Source organism: Bombus vancouverensis, chromosome 5 (assembly GCF_051014615.1).
Source record: "Bombus vancouverensis nearcticus chromosome 5, iyBomVanc1_principal, whole genome shotgun sequence".
NCBI classification, from domain to species: domain Eukaryota; kingdom Metazoa; phylum Arthropoda; class Insecta; order Hymenoptera; family Apidae; genus Bombus; species Bombus vancouverensis.
In genome coordinates, this window is record NC_134915.1 from 18238430 (window position 1) to 18258834 (window position 20405).

General features: G+C 44.2%; 1 long non-coding RNA gene across 1 annotated transcript in view; it reads left to right on the forward strand.

Annotated features, from left to right (window-relative positions):
• Positions 1-20405, forward strand: part of LOC143302671 (uncharacterized) — a 211579-nt gene that overhangs the window by 112525 nt on the left and 78649 nt on the right. The window contains exon 4 of the long non-coding RNA XR_013058363.1: positions 6237-6308. This is a non-coding gene — a long non-coding RNA (uncharacterized LOC143302671). The remainder of the gene's footprint in view (positions 1-6236; positions 6309-20405) is intronic.

A 20405-nucleotide genomic window follows, 5' to 3' on the forward strand; every position in this document is an offset into this window, starting at 1 on the left:
GTTTAAAATCGAGAAAGAGCAGCGGTAGAATATATATAGTCTTGTGGAATTGGAATCGATGTGTTTGAATAATTCAAACATCGATACACGTAGGACGAAAAGCTGAGTATATTATATTCAATTTTGTACTGTTCGATTTATTAAATTTACCGTTAAAACGAAATCGTTGTTTGGTTTTAAAGAAATTAGAAGATCGTCGAATGTACTGTTCATAAGCAGCAACAATAAAGCGGTAGATTTAGGTTCTCCTTGTACCATTTAATTTCTTCAGCCTGTTGCTTGTATTACTTCTGGGAATCAGTACGAACACTCTCATGTAGATTAGGTTAACTAGCACATTTAGGTGAACTAGGTAATTCAAGTATATATGATGCATCCGGTGCACCAGTTGCATTCAGTTCACTATAACATCTTTGGTGCATAACATAGATTATATACATTAGTTGCACCAGGTACATCGAGCGCATTAAATGCATTAGCGAGAGAATCAAACGCCTAGGATGCATCAAGTGACCTAATTGGATCAGCTACGTTATGTCTGCATCCGATATTCAAATGGATCAGATTACATTTTAACTTAACCGATTCATATTCAACGCCTAAATTCTTTTCAACAACGGTTCATAATATTTTGATAAAATTTTTCGGATAAAGTTTTAGAGATTAAGAAGTCAAGAATTTATTTTCGTTGGTACATGTTAGGAACATCTTCGTTCAAATATCTAGATAATCGTCGAAATCCACATCGAAAGTTTGAAGCATTTTCCTAAAAATTCCTTGTCTCCTTGTCTCGTTCGTATAAAGGACTCTTCCGCACATCCACAAATCCATTCGACCTTACCGAGTTCGACAACGTCCATTAGGTCACCTGTCGGCGATAAATGTAGGTAAATCGGTAGGACGAAAGGTACGGCTGGCCGGTAGTCGCGTAATGGGTCCGCGCGAAACATCGATAGAGTCGTTGTTGTCGCCGACGCCGCTCAACAAACAGTGATAATAGTCAGGATTAATAAATCCTCTTTTCTACGGCCATCAATCGCCGCGCGGCTCGCCACGGATTGTTAACACGTTCCTACCTCAACATCCACGATAGAAATATCACTCTCCCAGGCGAGATACGGTAGGTGCGAGTTTCGTCTTTTTCTTCTTCTTCTTCTTCTTCTCCTTCTTCTTCTTCTTCTTCTTCTTCTTCTTCTTCTTCTTCTTCTTCCTGCACCTCCTCCTCGTCTTCTTCGATAATCCGCGTTTAGACGCGATAGTGGTAGTCGTCCGCGGCTCCTAGCAGTCCTAACACGCGGACGTTCCTCGCTTGACAAATGATCGTCGGCCATTCGATTCGTACGCTTTCTATGCTCGAAGCCCCGTGGCCGCGTCGTACGGTGTGTTCAACTGTGACGCAATCGGTGAAACGAAACGAAACACGACAATGACGCCTCCACCTTCGCCGACACCCGTTTCACACCTTACACTGCAGCGATACGCTGCGGTCTCACTACCTTATCTCGTGTACATATACTGCGGGGGTGAGAGTAGAAGCGTGGCAAACCATCGACTATATTGCGTATCGTTCGAACAGACCGAGTAACACGGATAACCAACCGCGCAGTCAGCGATGAAATATTCTTGTGGGGTGGGGTAGCCGGCTACGGTGAAATTTCGCACGACGAGGTGGAGTTATTTGAGTCAGGATATTCGAATCGAGCTAAACGATTGATCCTGTAATTTGTCAAATTTAGTTATCAACTGTTTTTTTTTTAACTTACGTCATCTACATCGATGAAAATATACTGCTTATAGTATGAAGTATATCGTACATTACGTTGACAGTACGGCGACCATAATTCTTTCTTAAGATATAATTTTTACACATCGAAGGGAAAGAAGTTTGTACAATATTGAATTAATTCTCGGTTATAATTATCCTTATGAATTCGTTCAGCGTGTTTATTTTTGAGAAATATTTCTGAGAATTATTTGATTTACTTTATATCTCCTCGCTGTCTCAAATAACCCTACCTTACTATATCGCGGGGAACGTTTTTCTAGACATTCGCCTACCTCTGAAATACACGATATCCCGACACGAAAATACAGCGGAGTAGCTCGTTTGATTATACGATCAGGGACAAACGACGAATAGGGTTCCATTAAAAAGTTGTCAGAAGCTCTTCTGCATCCCGGTGTAATTCGACATTGCCGCCGGTGATGTCACTGATTGTTGACGTTTTTCTTGTCAAAATCACAGCTTCTGTACGCGCGTAATTTCACGAAACCAAGCGATATAATAATGTTCCGCGAAAACGCCTGCCGGGACGATTTGCATACAGGCTGGTCGTTATCCAGGGACCAAGGGCCAAGAACGCGGGGGCGGAGTCTCCAATTTTGCGCGAACGGCTCATCCGGTCCAGTCGGAGGAGGGCCTTCGGGCCTCGTAATCGCGGTGGCAAAAAAGTTATTACGTTTTTTGTCGGTCGTTCAAGATTAAAAACGGCCGGTAGCGTTGTAATTGCGAGCGACGGTGGCGCCGCTCCCGGTGGCTGCTACCGGACATCGGTACCGAGGGCGAGGTTCTTTCTTTTCCCCCGTGCTCTCCCGGCCAAACGGAATATCATTCCGCGAGGACGACTCCGAGCAGATCCCCCGGGCACGACCGCGCAAATTACAGGCCAAGCCGAGAGCTAGCTTCTGTGGAGGGAGCCGATGGATACGCGTCGAGAACGTGCCGCGGAAGCTGCATCCACGTCGTCGGATGTCGCGGAGAATCTTAGATTTCTATCTCGTTGGTAAATTTCGATATCTAATCGATAACAGAAATATTCTCTGGCGTGGTAAATTTTAAATTTAGATAGACATGGTTAGGCGATGATAACGAACGCTTGGTATCGGAGTCTAAAGTTATCTCGAGTTTTCGCGATTATGTAAATAAGTCTTGTCCGATTATGTAAATAACATTTAGTTGCCGAACGAACGTGTCACGAAGAATTCCGTCGAAAACTTTTACGTCGCTCGATTTGTATCTTTAGTCGGTCGAGTTTATCGAAGATAAATGCTAAATAGTTTCTTAAGACCAGAACGATATCCACGCTTGGTCAGGTATAATCATTTAATGCCTCGGATACCTCTATTGCATACAAGCGTTCTATTCAAAGAAAGGAGTTAATTTTAACCTGTATCGTTTCCATGCTATTTTTACACCAGCCGTACAGAATACCTTTGCACTCTTTGCTATTGATAGGGTTAATCAGGAACCAGGATCAACATCGCGGCACGCGAGAACAGCGCGACGCTTCTCTTGGCCCGTATCGGCTGCGATCGTCATTCCGGTCAACCAGCGGGCGGGCAATGTAAGTCGCGTTTATTTCAGGATTATCATCGTTCGATCGACGATCCCTCCATCGTAATTCCGCGCGCATGATCTCGCCGCGATTGTCCGCGCGACCCGCTGGCTCTGGGACAACAGGCGAAAGGGGAAAGAGAAAGACGGCGGTAACAGCTGTTGAAAAGACAAGAACAGGGATGAAGAAGGAACACAGAGGGTGGGAGGTCGTGGCGCGGCGGCTGAAAAGAAACGGCAAATTTTCACCGGGGCTCGTTGTTGCCCCGCTCTTTTACGTAATATGATTTTCAATTGCACACGCCCATCACGTATCACGCCGCCTTTCTATTCATATAATCTTGGACGAGAGGAGCGTGTGCACGAGCGGGGCAAGGCGCGTTCGATTATCGAAGCTGCAGCGAGAGAGGAGGCGCGAGGCTACGAACGCTCGCGCGGCCATAATACCAACATAGACCGGCTTCTTAGTAGGTATGCATTATAATGCATCTACAATGCACAAGCGGCGCGGTGCACATCAAAGCCAACTACGTGAGCGACTACGTAGCCGTGTACGGGCAATAGCTAGGGAGAGCCAATGCTGCCGATACCAGAATACCGCCTAATGGCCGACCGATCCATCCGCCTCCGATGCTATTCTTCCCCGCGCGCTCCGCTTTTCCGTGACTTCCTTTCTTCCCGATACTCGCTGAATTCCACGCTACGAGCAACGTTCGCCGGTAAAGTCGTTGACGCTGTTAGATCGTCCCGAAGCTGGCTTCCGGGTGTTTGGTCCACCGGTGATCGATCAAAGGTTGCGTGGTCGATGATCCGTGGCGTATGCAAAGACTGGATAGAAACGAAGACGCACCTCCGCGAAGCTGCGAGACCGCTTCTTAACGTTAAACGAAAGTTAAGAAAAGTTACGATTGGTGGAGCGATGTAAGATGTTCGAACGCGTCGATAGTCGGGAGTATTCGTAATTGGTTTTGTCGGGTAAGGAGAGATGGCATTAAGTGGGTGAATTGTCGGAACAGAGCGTCTTGGCGATAGAGCTGCTTCTAGGATCGAGTTTAAATAAGATGTAGCTCGAAATGGCTACGTCCAGACTAGTTTTCGCTTGGCCAGTGGTGCTAAGGGGATCAGCAAAATGCGATAGTAAAATTTTCGTTTCTAGAAAAACGAGAAAAGACAAACACGATATGTATAACTGTACAATGAAATTAAGAAAGAATAGAGTCGATCGTATAAAAAGTTACTCGCGAGATCCTATTTTCTTCAAGAACGAACCATTACCCTGAAAAACTTCTTAAGAATTCCCTTTCAATCTCTTCGCAGCAAATCGAGTCATCGACAGGTCGCATATCTCGAGTGACAGACTCCGTAGGGATTGCTGTTGTCCCTGGACGGAGGTGCGTCCGCTCGAGGCTGAGTAAGAAAAGATCAAAGCCCGACGGGCCTGTTACGCGGCGGGATCGCCCACAGACGGAAGAGCCGCGGCGTCGAAGCGAGACGAACTCTCGATAACGCTGGCGGTCGCGAGACGAAGACGAGAACAAAGGGGATCTCGATCCGCGCGCCCAGTGACCCAATACCATGCGTACCGATCGACGCTGGGAAATGCTCGACAGAAACGATCCCGTGGAATTCGCAGACGAGCACGCCGACGTGCGCCACGATCCACGCCGGGCGAATCTCCATCGCGGCGCAGTCGATTCAATCAGAGAAGTGGCGCCATGCGGCAAGGAAGGGGGATGATGCTCGAGCAAAGATACAAAAGAGGAAGAGGTACGAAGAGAGAAAGAGATGGCTACGTCTATGTAAAGGAGAGAGAGAGAGAGAGAGACAGGGTTTCAGATGCGTTGGCGTTTGGCTTCATAATACGGTAGCGGCCTATTGAAGCGATAGATACGAGGGAAACTCGGATGAAACTTTGTAGTCTTGAAGAATGGCCAACAATAATAGATAGGTATTTTCTTTTTCGCTACTCTAATTTCAAGGAACGAAACCATCCTCTAAAAGCTATCACCGTTGTGGTTGAGAGACAAATTCTGCCAACAAAAATTGTACGTACGATGTAATAAAAATTGTAATAAAGAAACGGCTATATGAAAAGATAAATGTAGGTCAAACCGGGCATAGATAGTTGAACTACACAGACAATGTTAATATACACAGAATACCGTGACTTTTTTCATGTTTGATAATCGTTTAAAAACACTGCGAGACGTGCGGGAGCAACAATCACGAACAAAAAAATGAATAAAAAGAAAGGGTCGAAAAGGTTGGAGAAGGGAACTGAAACAAACGAATGAAATAACAATCCGTTCCAGCGGATGGATCGTTGCAGGCGGCGTGTGCTAACTAATGGCATTCAAAATTAGTCCTACCAGCGGCGAAATTATTGGAATCCGATTTACAAAAGGGCGGTGGACGACGATGGACGCGTCGTGGACCAAAGTTCCTCGGCGAACGCACGGCCCACGGTAGCCAGGGCCGTTCCTCGCGACCGCAATTGCAGAGCCCTCCCGGCTTCGATATTAGTTTTCGACGTCTCACGTCTCTAACCTCTCGTCTTTCTCGAGATCCTCCTCCCTGGGCCGATCCATCGTCGCGAAAACGTTTAACTGGTTATTACGGTTACAGAGCGTGCGCGTATCCTTGCGATAATCTATATTCGGTCTTGTTTTTCCATCTCGTGAGAGGTTAGTCTCGATGTTTCATCCATTTGTAGAGTGGTATGGGTTAGGTTGGTTTTCGCGTTCTCCGTTTTGCTTTCGTTTGTTCGAAGCAAGTTACAGAGTCCCCTCCGGTCGATTTCGTGGTAATAACGTCGAATGTAATCTTCTAGGGGCAGTCGGAATCCGGAGCCCAGCAATCAGTCTACTGCGCCTTTTCTATTCATTTATTTGTTCTGTTGCAGAACGGTGGCTGAGTGGGAGGCACGAGAGGGACGATGGGATTGATATTGAAACTAGGAGAGCCTCGTCGACCGGTGAGTAGCAATTTGTATTAATTCGTATTTGTGTTTTTTAATATCTAATTTCAACGTCCGTCAAGTTTTTTATCGAAACGTGTAAGGACCAAGTTGCGGTAACTAATTGCGTTTTCCGAAAATTTCTTAATTTTAATATCGTCTGGTATCGAGTTCCGGTGTTTTATTTTTGGTATACGTTAATTTCGTCTCTCGGTTCAAAAATATTCTACTTTATTCGATATTCTGAATTTTACCCGCTACCGATAAAGTATTATCGATACGAAACATAGAATATAATATAAACGTATCTAACCTCACCCGTATCTAACCTAAATTACTGCCTCCTGTCACCTTTGACCCAACGATACAAACCACTCAACGATAAAAATAATTATCTCCGTTGGTGAAAATCTCCACTAACCAATGAGAATCCGATGTTACGACAGGATTTACCAACTCCCATTTATCAAACTCTTCATTAACTTACTTCTTATCGGTTCGAGTGACGGATTCAAAAGGAGCCAGCATAAACCAATGATTGACTCGTAACCCACTTGATCGTACACAGTCGATACATCACAGGTTTCCTCGGACGGTTAATTAGAAATCAAAACCACTCACGTGGTTAATGATTCTTCCGCGTCGCGCTAAATTCGTTTCAGGCCTCCCTCTTTCGCCCTTGGAGAACATTTCCACGCGATCCATGCCCTTTCGCCCTCGCTCTAAACGAGTCCTCCCCTCTGGCTCTTCCCACTCTTGTTGCTCCATTCAGGCATTTCGGTTTGGTCGACACCTCGCCGCGTTCTAAATGCCAGTGATGAGATCATTTATCATCGTACGAAAATGCGAGGCGCCCCGCTGCCGGAGCTGGCATCACGCTTCCGCGCTTCGCTCGCCTCGTTCCCACGCGCGAGACGACTATACCGAAGATCAGAACACGCGGTCCATCCGACACGGATCTCCTTCCTCCTCTAACGTGTCCCGCTTTTACTTAGAATACCAGGTAGGGATTTTCGTGAGTGACACGGGTTTCTACGTGGAAAGCTTATTACGTGGAATGTAGGCTGGTATTTTCTTCTGTTCGTAAGTATTATAGAACACTTACTGCTCTCACGAAGAACGTATAATAATTGATTTAGATTATTAGGAAAGATATTATACATGCGATTTCGGATTTAAAATAAAACTATACGATGAAAGTTGACCAAAATGTTCGCGGAAACTGTAGGAGACGATAATAAATTAACAATAACGAAATTTGTAAGTTGGACGGAGTCAAATCCGAGTCCGATCTATAGAATCATTTTGAAAACTAGCGATATAAATATCGAGATTGCCTCGTCAGTTCCTATTAGGTTAATTATCGTACCGAAATCCATTACTCAAGATCTGTCAACGCCAAGCACTTGCCAATGTCATCCGCGTTTCGTTTCACAAACCGGAGACCAGAATCTTTCTCCCGAGGAAGAGTCGCACGATTAGGTATCATCCACAAGAAAGAATCGCCGTTATTACAGCGAACTTTCATTTGACTTTCATTATACGAAAGTTCATCGTCGGCGTAGCTCGCATGCCGGACTAGCGCGCACACCTTACGTAAACGCACACGCGGCTGTTTGACCCGGACCATTTTCAAGCTATTAAGGCCCCGAGAGAGCACACGGTCGTTCGAACGTTCCGATTGTCTGGCTTGCTGTTGATTCTAATTAGTCACACCCGCGCGCAGGTGTATCGGCGAACTGTGTCGGACGGGTTGCCTACCTCGAGGCTGGCCGATTCGTTCGAGGAGAAAGCGCGAGCGATGCGTTCGCCGCGATTTCGCGGACAAAACGAATTCTAATGGCGTGAACGCGACCCGCGTTCTTCCACACTCTTCGACATTCGCCGCCTGTTTATTCGTACGCGTGGAACGTACGAGAGCTTTGACGTTTATAGCCGCGAGCAGACGAGCCGTTTTAATCTGATTCGACGTGGAACGTGGTTCCAAGTCGAAGTCGTCGGTTTGAAGTCAAATAACGGAAGAGGTACAAAAGGATTTGATAATGAGCGAATTGTTAAAACAAAAAACAAAGAAAAAAATAGAGGCCACGAAGCGTGTCTCCGTAGCCACGAGGGTTCTGACATTTATCGCTGTTAGAAAGTGAACCGTTTTAATTTCATCGGACGTGGAACAAGGATCTCGATGATCAGATACGCTAATGCTGGATATCCAATCAACCAGTGACAAGGATTCTACGTGGACTATGTTTAATAAGCTGTGGCTCGTTTACGAGGATATACGATGCGTTGACGCGTTTATTGCTGAAATGTAAGATGAAAATCTAGCGTGTTGGTTGTCTCTGGTTGTGTATAGAGATGTGGGTGATTTGAGTTATTGAGCAACTTGAGTGGTTTGGCAATTAGTCGTGCTCAACCGTACTGGTACTATAATATTACAGTCAGCTCTTACTTAATTAAAAAAATAATCGTAGTTAGTTTGTAATGTTTGACAGAAATAATTAGAACGATCAATTACGTAGCAGAGATATATTTTACCGAAAAATGTCAAAGACTTATTACCTGTCGTACGGACATGATTATCGTAACGAGAAGAATCTTTATTTAAATTTATCGCGTTTATGAATGAATCGAAGAATGGAAGATAGGTTTCAATGGGAAATCTCTCCTCGAAATTTTTCCATATAAAAAATCGTTCATCCAACCCTCGTGTTTTCTATAAAAAAGCGACCACCCTGGAAAACCTCCGAGGAATTCTCTCTCAATTTCTCCGCAGCAAATAAAAGAAGAAATCTCGGTAGAGTTCTAGCGCAAACTATGCGACGCAAAGAAAAATTCCCATTAAACGATTAAAACAGCGTTCCACGTTCTTTGCACAAAATTTCATGAAAAATGCGAAACAACGAGTCGCATGTCACGTGTCAGAACGTTCCCCGGCCTACGCGAGCTTTCACGAAGAAACCTCCGGGACGGTGCAGCCTCGAATTTGTTTGAACGAATCCGAGCAGGAGCTGGAACGAGCGCTACAAGTAGCGGGGCCCCGTGTGTCTCGCCCACGTGCGCCTGTTGAGAACGTCGGGGCTCGTCGAGCGCGCCGCTGAATTTGCATAATGCGGAATCGAATTAATGGATTTAGGGCTGACGTCGATAAATATATCGGCTCGAATTCGTGCTGCTCGGAGCCGTTCAGTCCCCTTTGATTAGGATGAATGTAGTCATTGTTCCGTGGATCATTCCGACTCCGACGTTGTCAGCGCATTTCGAAGAAAAAGAAACGAAGAAAGAAAAAAAAAAAAAAAAAGAAAAGAAAAAAAGAAATAAATGATAAAATTGGCTGCGTATTACGAGTAAAGAAATAAATATAAAGGCATCAAGGATATCGACGAGATCAATCACTATTAATGTCGACCGATCGCCAGAATCATTGGGGCCACGTTTTGGATAATTTTAAGAAATCATTAGAAACCTGGGTAGCATCGATATCAAAATTCGGTGTTGTTAAGGTTCTTCATCCTGAAGTGAAACGCATCAAAGCGGAACGTCAATTACGCGTGAGAGATCAACCAAGGTGAGGATAAAAAACCACAGAGGTGGCACTAGGAAAGATCATTACCTCGAACATCTTCTGACATTAGAAACCTCGCCGGAGCTCTAAAATGTTGTAATAAACGTAGGAAAGGTGTTAGATACACCCATCATGTCTACCGTTATTTCGCTATATTCTTGCACTCACGATGACCCCGGCGTTGGTTTCTCATCGTTAAAACAATAAGTAGCAAAAAATCGCCTAACATGGACGCCGATAGCCAAATCCGGCGCTATTAAAGACGTCCACTAATGCGTGCCGGACTATAAAGATCCAAATACAGGTGGTAAATCAGCTGAGGCAATAAATAGCAGGGAAGAAGGGTGGGGAAAAGAAAAATGAGGAAAGGTCGTGATAGGAGAATATCTGTGTGCGCTTCCATCCGCGTGTCTCGAAGCGCAAAGGCCTCCATTACTTGTGTCCACAATGTCGAGATATTAACCTGCTTCGGCTGAATGCCCACGGTTCGCCGGTGTCTACCTCGGTCCGGTGAGCTCCGGTTCGCCGAACAACCGGCAACGAGGAAGAGGAGGGAGCAGAAAGGTATACGAGAAACGACCACACTTTGCTTCACCTTGCGCACGGCGTCGTCGTGCGCAGTCCACGGAGCCGTGCCACTTGTCCTGGAATTTCTCAGGGACAAGTAGCGTCCGAGTCGAGTCACTCGCCTTCCGCGTTCGATGGATACGTTCGAGTTCACCGGACTTCGGTTCGAAGGCGATGGTACGTTGATTCTCGTAATGATCTTTTTTACGATAATCGAGCATGGAGATGGTCGAGCAATTCGTACGTATGTCGAGAGATTAATTTGAAAAATCGCGTTAATGAGAATCGACGATTGAGTTCTATAAGACGATTACGACTCTCGGTGGATCCGATTAGGTAGAACGTAATTCGAATCTGATTCTTTACGTTCTTCGAGAATTGTACATGGAGAGTAGCGTTAACGAGAATCGTTTCGTACGACGATTAAATTTGGAGGTTTTGTATAAATGTTTATTTCATTTTTGGTATTTCTCGTACTTTCATTTCCAGAAACTATCCTTTCCTATTACTTAAATTATTCAAAATACACATGCCTTTACATCCAAGACGAAGAACCATATATTCCAACAAACCATAACCATCGTCCAGTACCAGCTCTTAGTACATACCTGATGAACCATTCCTCGAACCACACTTCCACAAAATCTGCACTGTCCACGGTACTTCTTCTGTATCACGATTCTCATAAACAAATGTCGTGGCAGCGAGTCGCCTTCCGTATTGCAGGGACGAATTCTCGAATTCTGCAAACGTACTCCAGATGGGGGAATAAATAAGAGCGGTCGTGGAGTCGCGGCAATTCGAGCAATTCCAGCCACGTGCACGGCTCGAGGGAAGAGACGACGCACGAGTCTTCGGTCCCTTCCGAGAGCTTCGGCCAACGGATACGCTCGCCTACCCAAAGGGAAACGCGGGTTCGAACTCGATGCGTGAACTCCGCGTACCACGTGGGATGCGGAAAAATGCCGGCCAGTTTATTGGAATTCACTTTGTGTTACCGCACACGGTTAGTCCGATAATGATCGTTCCGCGGTCGACTTGTGCCTACGGTCCCCTTTGAAGTCGCTGATTTTCCTGCTTTCCTTTTCCACCTAGTCTGCATACTGTGTAATGAATTGTAATACAATGTGGATTATCGGTATGTGGATCGCCGCGAGAACTGATCGATAGATCTGTTATCAGGGAAAGGCGAGAATGAAACGTACAGGCGGTGTGGATTTTCCTTGCTTCTTTCCACGTTACTTTATGTACTTGTAATCGATATCGTTCTGTTTCGTTCAGCAGTAAGTAGGTGATATAGATATCTCTGGAATTACGGAACTGTGTCGTTTGAAGGATGCGAAGAATAATTTATCGCGAGTATGAGATGTGTAGGTTGATATCAAACGAGGCTTTAGTCGCGGAGGAATGTTATCTAGGTATTCATTTTTCGAACAAATAATTTAGTGGCACGATGAAATCTTGAAATCAGTCTTGTTCTTGTTTCCACGAATACCGAGTCTTTCAAAGTCTCGAGAAAAACCTTGATATAAAATTCAAATGACAGATTATGCCTATTAAATATGATTCTTTCGCATTTCTTATCGAATAATACTAAAATGACTTCGATTACGAAGTAGGTGCGTAACAGAGTTTCAAGCATAGAATCATATTTTAACTGCCGGTTGTCGTTCTATATTCCTCACAACCACCTGGAACATTCCATCCTAGAATCATAAATTCTAAAAGTCAGAGTCTCTCTCGTATCTACCAATCTGACTTGCACGAAAGCCCACTCAAAATATGTACCCATCTAAGAACCGGCATGTATCATAACCAAAGACCTCGTATACCTCATCGCATACACCGTACAATAACTTGTAAGCTATCAGATACGGAGGATTGCGTCATTCGAACAGATGATCATCCAATTACCTTAATCAGTACATAAACTGTTAGCATAGAAAACGTTCGCCAGAAGATTCATCTCCGCTCTGTCTCACGACCCCGACTTTCTAACGGACGAGAGAATTAACGCGAGCACGGTGGAACACGCGGTTCGATCTTGCATTTTCTGCTAGGTTATCGATTTCTCGAGCTTGAAACGATACATGGTGGCAGGGTACGCGGGTGCACATAATACGACAATGAGTGTACACTCGGCCCACGCGCGCGCGCGACCGAGCCGCGACCGAGCTTTCGTAACGCTGCCGATAATAAGGATAATAACTCGATTTTATTGCCCACCTTTGCCCTTCTCTTACTCTCTTTTCTTTATAGAAAGACATTTTCTAGCGTGGTTGGACGCGCCTCTCCTCGCCGCGATCGCACAATGCCTGCCGTGCTCTCTTGTCGTTCCACTTATCCCATAATACACCGTGGCATCGGTAAACGCATCCCTGAGCAGCGGTTTAATATCGGTCATCGGAGTCTTGGGAATTGGAGTAACGAAATTGGATTGGCCACGAGTTGACGACGATCGATTTTTCTGTTTTCTTTTTTTTTCTATTTTTTTTTTTTTTTTTTTTTTTCAGATCGAAGCAAGTTTCTGATCTGTACAATTTAGTTTCACATTCTGGCTGAGATTTTTGCGGAATCTTCCAGTCTACTCCGTTTCTTCGATGTTTATTTATGTTCGTCGTCTGAGAATTTTCACGAATGGAATTATATTACTCAGGAGTAATCCGGGATTATCTTTATCAACTTCTTTTTCCTTTATTTGATATTTAATATGCCAAATTGTTTGAGATTTCGTTGTGTAATAAAAACAAGTTTAGTACATGTGGCACATCGGTAGAACGAGTTCAGTGGAAGTCTCTTTAGCAAGCCTGAGAAACGTAATGGTCTTGTTCAAAGTTGTAAACGAACATTGTGTAAATTCAACAACTGTTTCATTGATCACCACCTACGCCTCGTAATTTCTTTTTCACTTGAAAGCTGGTTCACCTTATAATATACCGACATGGTAACTTCGTTTCTTACAAGTCGGTATTGAAATCTTTTATGTTCGGAAACTACACCTTCTGATATTGTATTCAGCAACTTACATAACATGTTAAGCTTACTGTTTACCATATGTCATATAAATCTTATCTTCGCTAACTTATACAATCCCAATAATTCGATTTCATTAAAAACATGAAAAATAATCATATCTCACAGTGTTTTTAAAATCTCCTTTTCGCTAAATTATACGATGTCAATCATAGAAATTCCCACTTCAAAAATGAAAGATAATTACATTTATACAATTGGATTCTTTATCTGTGTTTATAAAAATACAAATTAACATAAATGTCCGCAGACTAATAAGTTTTTAATAGAACTTTCTACGGCAATAAAATACATAGAACGCTGTTTTGCAAAAATTAGTGGCAGTCCGTTATACGTCGCTGTGATTTTTAGCTAGTCATTTTAAACGCATGCATGCGATTAAATACAATTTCATAGTGGAAGTCACACGAATTCGTATTTTGCTATCGTCGACGGTGGACGAGGAGTGCTGGAACACGCGTTGAAAGCAACGAGGTGAAACCTGGATGCACCGAAAAGGGTCAAATAAGAGGCGCGCGTCACACGCCAGCATTTACGATGACCCAACAATGCATTCTGTTACGGGCAAAGAGAGGCGTAAATATGCTGGCTGCATAAACCACCAACGGCGAGGCAACGGCACGCTCGGCCATGCAAACTCGACCTCGATTTTCCAGCGCCACGACAAACTTGCATCATCGTAAAACATTTCCCGGCGTGACACTTTATAGCGCACTCAATTCGCGTTAAGCTTCGCGAGATTTCCTCGAGGTACTTGACCACCTCCCACTTAGACGCTATCGATAGAGTTGCTGCATACGATTGTTTGGACATTTCGCGTTAGAAACTGCAAATAATACTTTCGATCCTTGATCCCGTTTTTTACGCAGCAATGTAGGTTTTACTTATTAGCTTTCGCAATGACCGGCTTTTAAACAGATTATGCAAGTTTTTATCTTTATTTCGGAAGACTTCGACGTTTGTTTCGTGGTTGGATCGGATTAATAAATTCACGAAGCGAATTAACGTTAATTTTGCATTGTTTGTAATTGCGTTTGCGAGGATAATTATTTAACGAGGTTTTTGGAAGTGAAAGGACGAGACTCTTAATTTTCAATTGGTATCGTGAATCTTTATTGATCTTAAGTCTTAATTGATACCGTCGATCTTGGATATTAATATCACAGGCTGCAATGGTTCAGATTATATATATTTTTACTTTTTATAATAAGTAGATGCATTATATCGTCGTGTTTCAAGGATATGCGCTATTTACAAAAAGTATACTCAACACGGATAATAACACGTCGCCACGAGCACATATTACTGGAATCTGTTTAATCTAATCCCGTAATACGATCACGATTCGTGATACATATTAGCAGTAATAATTCATGATTTTACGGCGCACTCGCGAAGTTAGTATTATGGTAAACCCTGAGGCGCACTATTCGCGTAGTTAGCGCCGTACACCTTTATATATTTATATATCCTCTAAACACTCGAGATAAGTGGAAATCTTGATCCAAAACCAACATGAATTCACCAAATCTTATCGTTAGATCGTTCGAAAAGTTCGTAAAGGAATTTGAGAAAAATTTTATTGTATTTTATCGGATAGTCGCGTTGCTCTTTTCCATGATCATTCGCACTTTGACCAGCTTGTTTTCAATAATGAATTACTTCAAGTACGAGCGGTCTTTACGCGCCTCGGTACAGTAAATTTCTTATCATCAGACAAATTTTATAAAAATCAAAATAAATGGCGAGACTATTCAATGTCCGTACGAAAGCTATCCAAATCTACGTATGACGTACTAGTTGTTAAAAATGCTACAAACTTTTCAAACGTTTCAATTTTTACCCTTACAGGCACCAATATGTACTTTTACAAGTACCCAATTAATCGATAAACCAAATGCTAGAGAATCAGGACAATCAGAATCCCAGGCTAGCGCAATTCTCTCTGCATCGAATCCCGTAGGTGTGAATTGAGCGCGTTTCACGAGGCAAGTGCTCGCTGACGAGGTGGACAGAACAGTGAAAAAGAAAGACGCGGGCTCGTGCAACCGTGAAACGCGATACACCGTCGATAACTGGCCAGATATCGATCTCTTACATTGTGAGGCGAAAGAACGATCCCACTATCGAAGCGTGAAACGCGTCTGGGCCGCGTGCAGCGTGGGTGTTCACTTCCTCGGTGGCGAGGCGGCGCGAGCCGATGAAACGTTCCAACGGATATTCGCTCCAGTGAACATGGAAAAACGCTAATTCGGTGACCAGCCACTCGATTATTTATCTATCGACGTTCGTTAGCCGCCTCGTTCCTGTTCGCAATTGATTCCATCGGATTCACGCGAACGATCGTGCATCGCCTCTGGTGCTGTTCACATCCTTTTTTCTTTCAATTTACCGCGGTCTATTTGCAAGAACGATTTATATCGTTGCATCGATGCTTTCAGGAAATTGACTGACTTATTGATTTATTGGGTTCTTATCATCAGATTATTATCGTTAAACTGCAAATATTTATACGCTTGCACGGGAAATATAAAAGTGTAAAAATTGACAAAATGGTAGAAAACAATTCCTAGTTATCTCCATCTTAATTCCATATCGTTCGCGTTTTACTAAACCAAAAGAGACCACCGGGCAGCGTTAAATTTCCGTGAAACGTCCATTCGTTCCAGTGATCGATGCCAGTGGCGTTTGATCGCGGATGTTGGCCAAGAATTGCAGGAATCGAGGTAGAGCGCGAGATTACATCGCGACAAATCGTGGTGGACGGCTGTCAGATTGCGTCACGCTAGGTGTACGCCTAGTCCAGGTCCAGTAAGTCGATTAAAAGCAGATTTGTTGAGGTTCCACGCGTGCTCTGCCTGTTTCGGGCGAAAACGATTAAAGGTTGCCGCGGTTCTCTTAGCCAGAAGACACGCTCGGCTCCGCACATTTATTTTCTTCGTCTGAAAACGTTTCCCGCGAGATATTTCTACCAGCTTTCACCGTTGACTAACATTGTTTGTAATTGGTGAAATTACTCGGGTGACAGCTACGAGTTCCAGTTACGGTTGCTTAACTATCCTCGTCGATCACCCCTGGCTACTCACCCCGTTCTCTCATTTTTCTTTCGCAGGCCCACGAATCGACGCGATCATTTTTGTTTCGTCTGTGATGCAACGTGGTCATGTTAGAAAGGAATCCCTCTTTTCCGGTACACGATTAGCCCCTTGTCCGACGATTTATCTGATAGCAAACGCGTGGTTATTCGGGTTTTGTAAAAATGATGTGAAAACAGCGATAGATAAATTTAATATAAACATGGTTTAATTTTTGTTACATTTTACGTTAGAAAAGGTGTACGCAAAATTACAAATCCAAAATGTAGATGCAGGATATCGTCTCGAAAATCGAATATTAACAAGCCATAAATTGAATGAATAGTCTCCGTAGAACAGCCTGTACTTTCCACTATTTTACTATTTCACAGCTGAATGACAAATGTAATTATACCTAATTCTGGATAATAAATTAGCGTAATTTGAGGTTAATGAAAGCAGTGAAACATACGATACTCACAAATCAGGAAAAATAGGCTTAATAAGTATAATTCTGCCAGCTAATCTTTAGAAAATCTTAAAAACGCCTATGAGGTACACACGCCAAACAAGCTCATACATCTTTCAATCCTCTCGCACCGATAACATCGTACCGCTGAAATCGCTACAATTCATCTATAACATTGTACCTCGGGCAACGAACGAGTTTGCACCAGCTTTCAGATAGCTAAGAAACCAGAACCTAGCGCCAATTATCACGTAACGCGAGCACCGTAATATGCAGACACGCGGGACGTCTTATAGATAGGCACCGAGGGGATCGAGATCACCGGTTTCCGTACGGTGCAATTAGAAAGAAATTGATTTGGTTTGCAACGGCCTTGGTCGTTTCTCAAGGTAGTCACCCCGATATTTCGAGGAGATTGCAGGTAGCAGTGGCCGGAGGCAGCACGCTGGCGCCCGGCCGGCGTTTCCTGGCCTGTCATTACCATACGCACTCATCCGTTGCACGCACAGGAGATCGTGCGTGAGCACGTGCACGCGTGGGAGTCGGCCCGACGTCCCAGTGTCTCGCACGTTCTCGCGGGAAACGCGCTACCACGTGTTACGGCAAAATAAGAATCCATTTTTTTTGGTCTTTTTGTATCAACGAATCTTCGTGCGGTTTCAATTTCCTATGGATTATAGGTAATTGCGCTGGATTTTTCTCTTCAACGTGATCTTCGTGAATCTAAATAGCTACCGTGTTTTTAGTTATTTTTGTGTACTTTTTGCATCAATATTTTTACGACGAACGCAAAAACGAAACGTAGACGTATCGTGTTATGTGCGATGTTTTCAATCCATGCTCAGTACAGTTATTTTTTGTATCGTAGGCACTGCAGGCATACCACTCCACATTTCTACTACTTTTACAAATCTGATACAACTTGTACGACGATATTCTAGCCATCTCGTCGTTCGTTTTATTTAGCGAAGAAAATGCTCTTCCTCCACGAACCAACAGACATACTCACCGCATTGTTTTGTCTAACGACATGCTGTGTCCCGATCGGCGAACAGTAGTCAATGATAAATTTCGTCGAGAAAATCTCACGATCTCCGCTACGGAGACACCGTTAACCCGTTACGCAACCTCGAGTTCGCATTGTACGCAGGCGGTTCGTTCCGCGAGTTTCCACTCGACGAAATAACACCAATAACCATTTGTACGTCTCCATTAGCGACTGGTGTCCATCGATGAAAACTCGCGCTGTCGTGGAATGCCGTGAACGCGCGAAACCGACAGCCGGCAATTTACGAAGCATTTTTGAAGCTGCGCGGACAATGGCAGCCGCGTCTCTTTATTGCCGGTAACGCGATGAGTATGCATTGGTTGCGGTCTCCGCTGCTGTAAGCGGTGGAATCGAAACGCGCGCGTCGCGTCGCCGCGTGTGAAACTCGTCGCGATAATTTCTAGATTTATTTTCGTCGAAGAAGAAGCGAAGAAGTTGGTCTCCGGTACCCGTGGCGAATAAGTGTACTGGACACGGTCGTCGGGAAGCAATGCCATCCGCGGCCTTTCACCGCGTAAACGTAAGCAGCGTTCAGCACCTGAACGCAGGTGCATCGACTCAGGGTGTAGGAAGAGGCTACGGTACATCGCGATGGTCACCGTGCTTTCCAAGCATGTATTTGTTAATGCCCCTCGAAAGACATATCGAATTTTTATAGATAACCGTTATATTCTTATAAATCTACCTGCTAAAAGATATATATAAATTAACGTTTACCTAAAACTACTACATAAACAGAAGCAAACGGAAGAAACTAGCAAATTCCTTTTTTTTTTTTTTTTTTATTTGAAATCGCCGACGGAGTGAGAAATCCGTGAAAGCGCGTGGCCATAAATTTTTGTGGTCGAACGTACAGTGACATCGCTTAAGATTAGAAGATGAATAGAATATATATGTATAACGCTTTCTATTACCAGCGATCCTGACGAGTTATATACTGCTCGGTTGATCGCTTTATGATTTGCCGCTATGTCGAGCCTCTTGCTCATTCTCCGTAATCTTTCTTGTCCCGTTCCAGAACAAAGTTAAGCCGAATAGTACGACATGATACACGATCCGTCTCGTAATAAGCACCTGTCCGGTTCCGAACTTGTTGCTTATTTTGCAAAACTGTATTGATAATTTATAAGAAAAATATTCATGCAAAAAATTTCTCTAAACTCAGAAATCGACATAGTAACCTCTATACGTGTAGACAAAATTCTCGATATACGTTTCCGTTGGCGGACTTATCGCATTAGTTCTGCTGACGAATCCCCGACAGTTCGAGCAGCGGAACGATGGTATCTCGGGCACGATTTCAACGAGCATGGCCCATTAAGCGGGACAGCCGGTGTCTAACGGAAGCGTGTCAATCAGCCGAGGCCGTGCAGCGTGTGTACGCGATCTATCGCGTCCCGACACGTTTCGCGATCGTGCGAATCGTCGCGCGAACGGACGACACGCGAGGCTTTCCACCGATCGAACATCGAATGCCGGAAGGCCGTGCGGCAGCCTCATCATCGCCACTTGAGAAATAGACACATTACGGCGTGTAACTCGGACCAGGCCGGCTGTCATTAGCCGCGTCGAATCGCGCGCAAGGGCGAGATCGTGTCTCATGCGATATCGTCATCTCGTAGGATGTCGATAAATGGAAGCGCGGTCCGTGGAGCAACGTGCACGCGTACCTATACCTTCGAAGATGGTCGAGTCGAACCTTTCTTCGATGATCGAACTCTGGCGAAGTTCGTGTTTAACGAGTTTTCAGCTCCAACGTTTTCAACTCTCGCTTGCCAGATAAAATGGTTAAGAGGTATTTTTATTCGATGAGATTTGAGGAAAGATAGCGTAAGATTGCAACACAGAAGTAGAACGAAGGTTCTTCGATCGTGTACGTTTTTAGCATTGCCGATGTAGATGAGGTTTCTAGGGTCGTTTTCGAATAATCGGTGGATAAGTTTGAATCTGGAGGAAAAGAATAGACCAGAAAGGGAAGCGAATCGTCGGAGAAGCGTAGAATTTCTAAAACGTGTGAATGAGAATATGTCTATATACGTATGTAGAATATTTGAAATTGAGTTTTACCAGCGGTGAAAGGGATGGATTGTACGAGTAACGTAAAGTGAAACGAATACAACATAACCCTCACGATCCTTCGTACTTTACCTCCATCTTCTCCTCTGTGTTCCATATAATACAACATCGATACACTTCGAAACAGATTATCCACTCTACAAATTTCCTTGGTAGAATCAATCAAACCGCATCAATCGATCAGAAGTAAAGCCAATCTCCACTTGCAGCGGTTGATTCGGCGTAGTTTCTCGATCGTCGTCCACGGCGGTCGGCTCATGGGAGGCCGAGAAGCGGACGAAGAAGA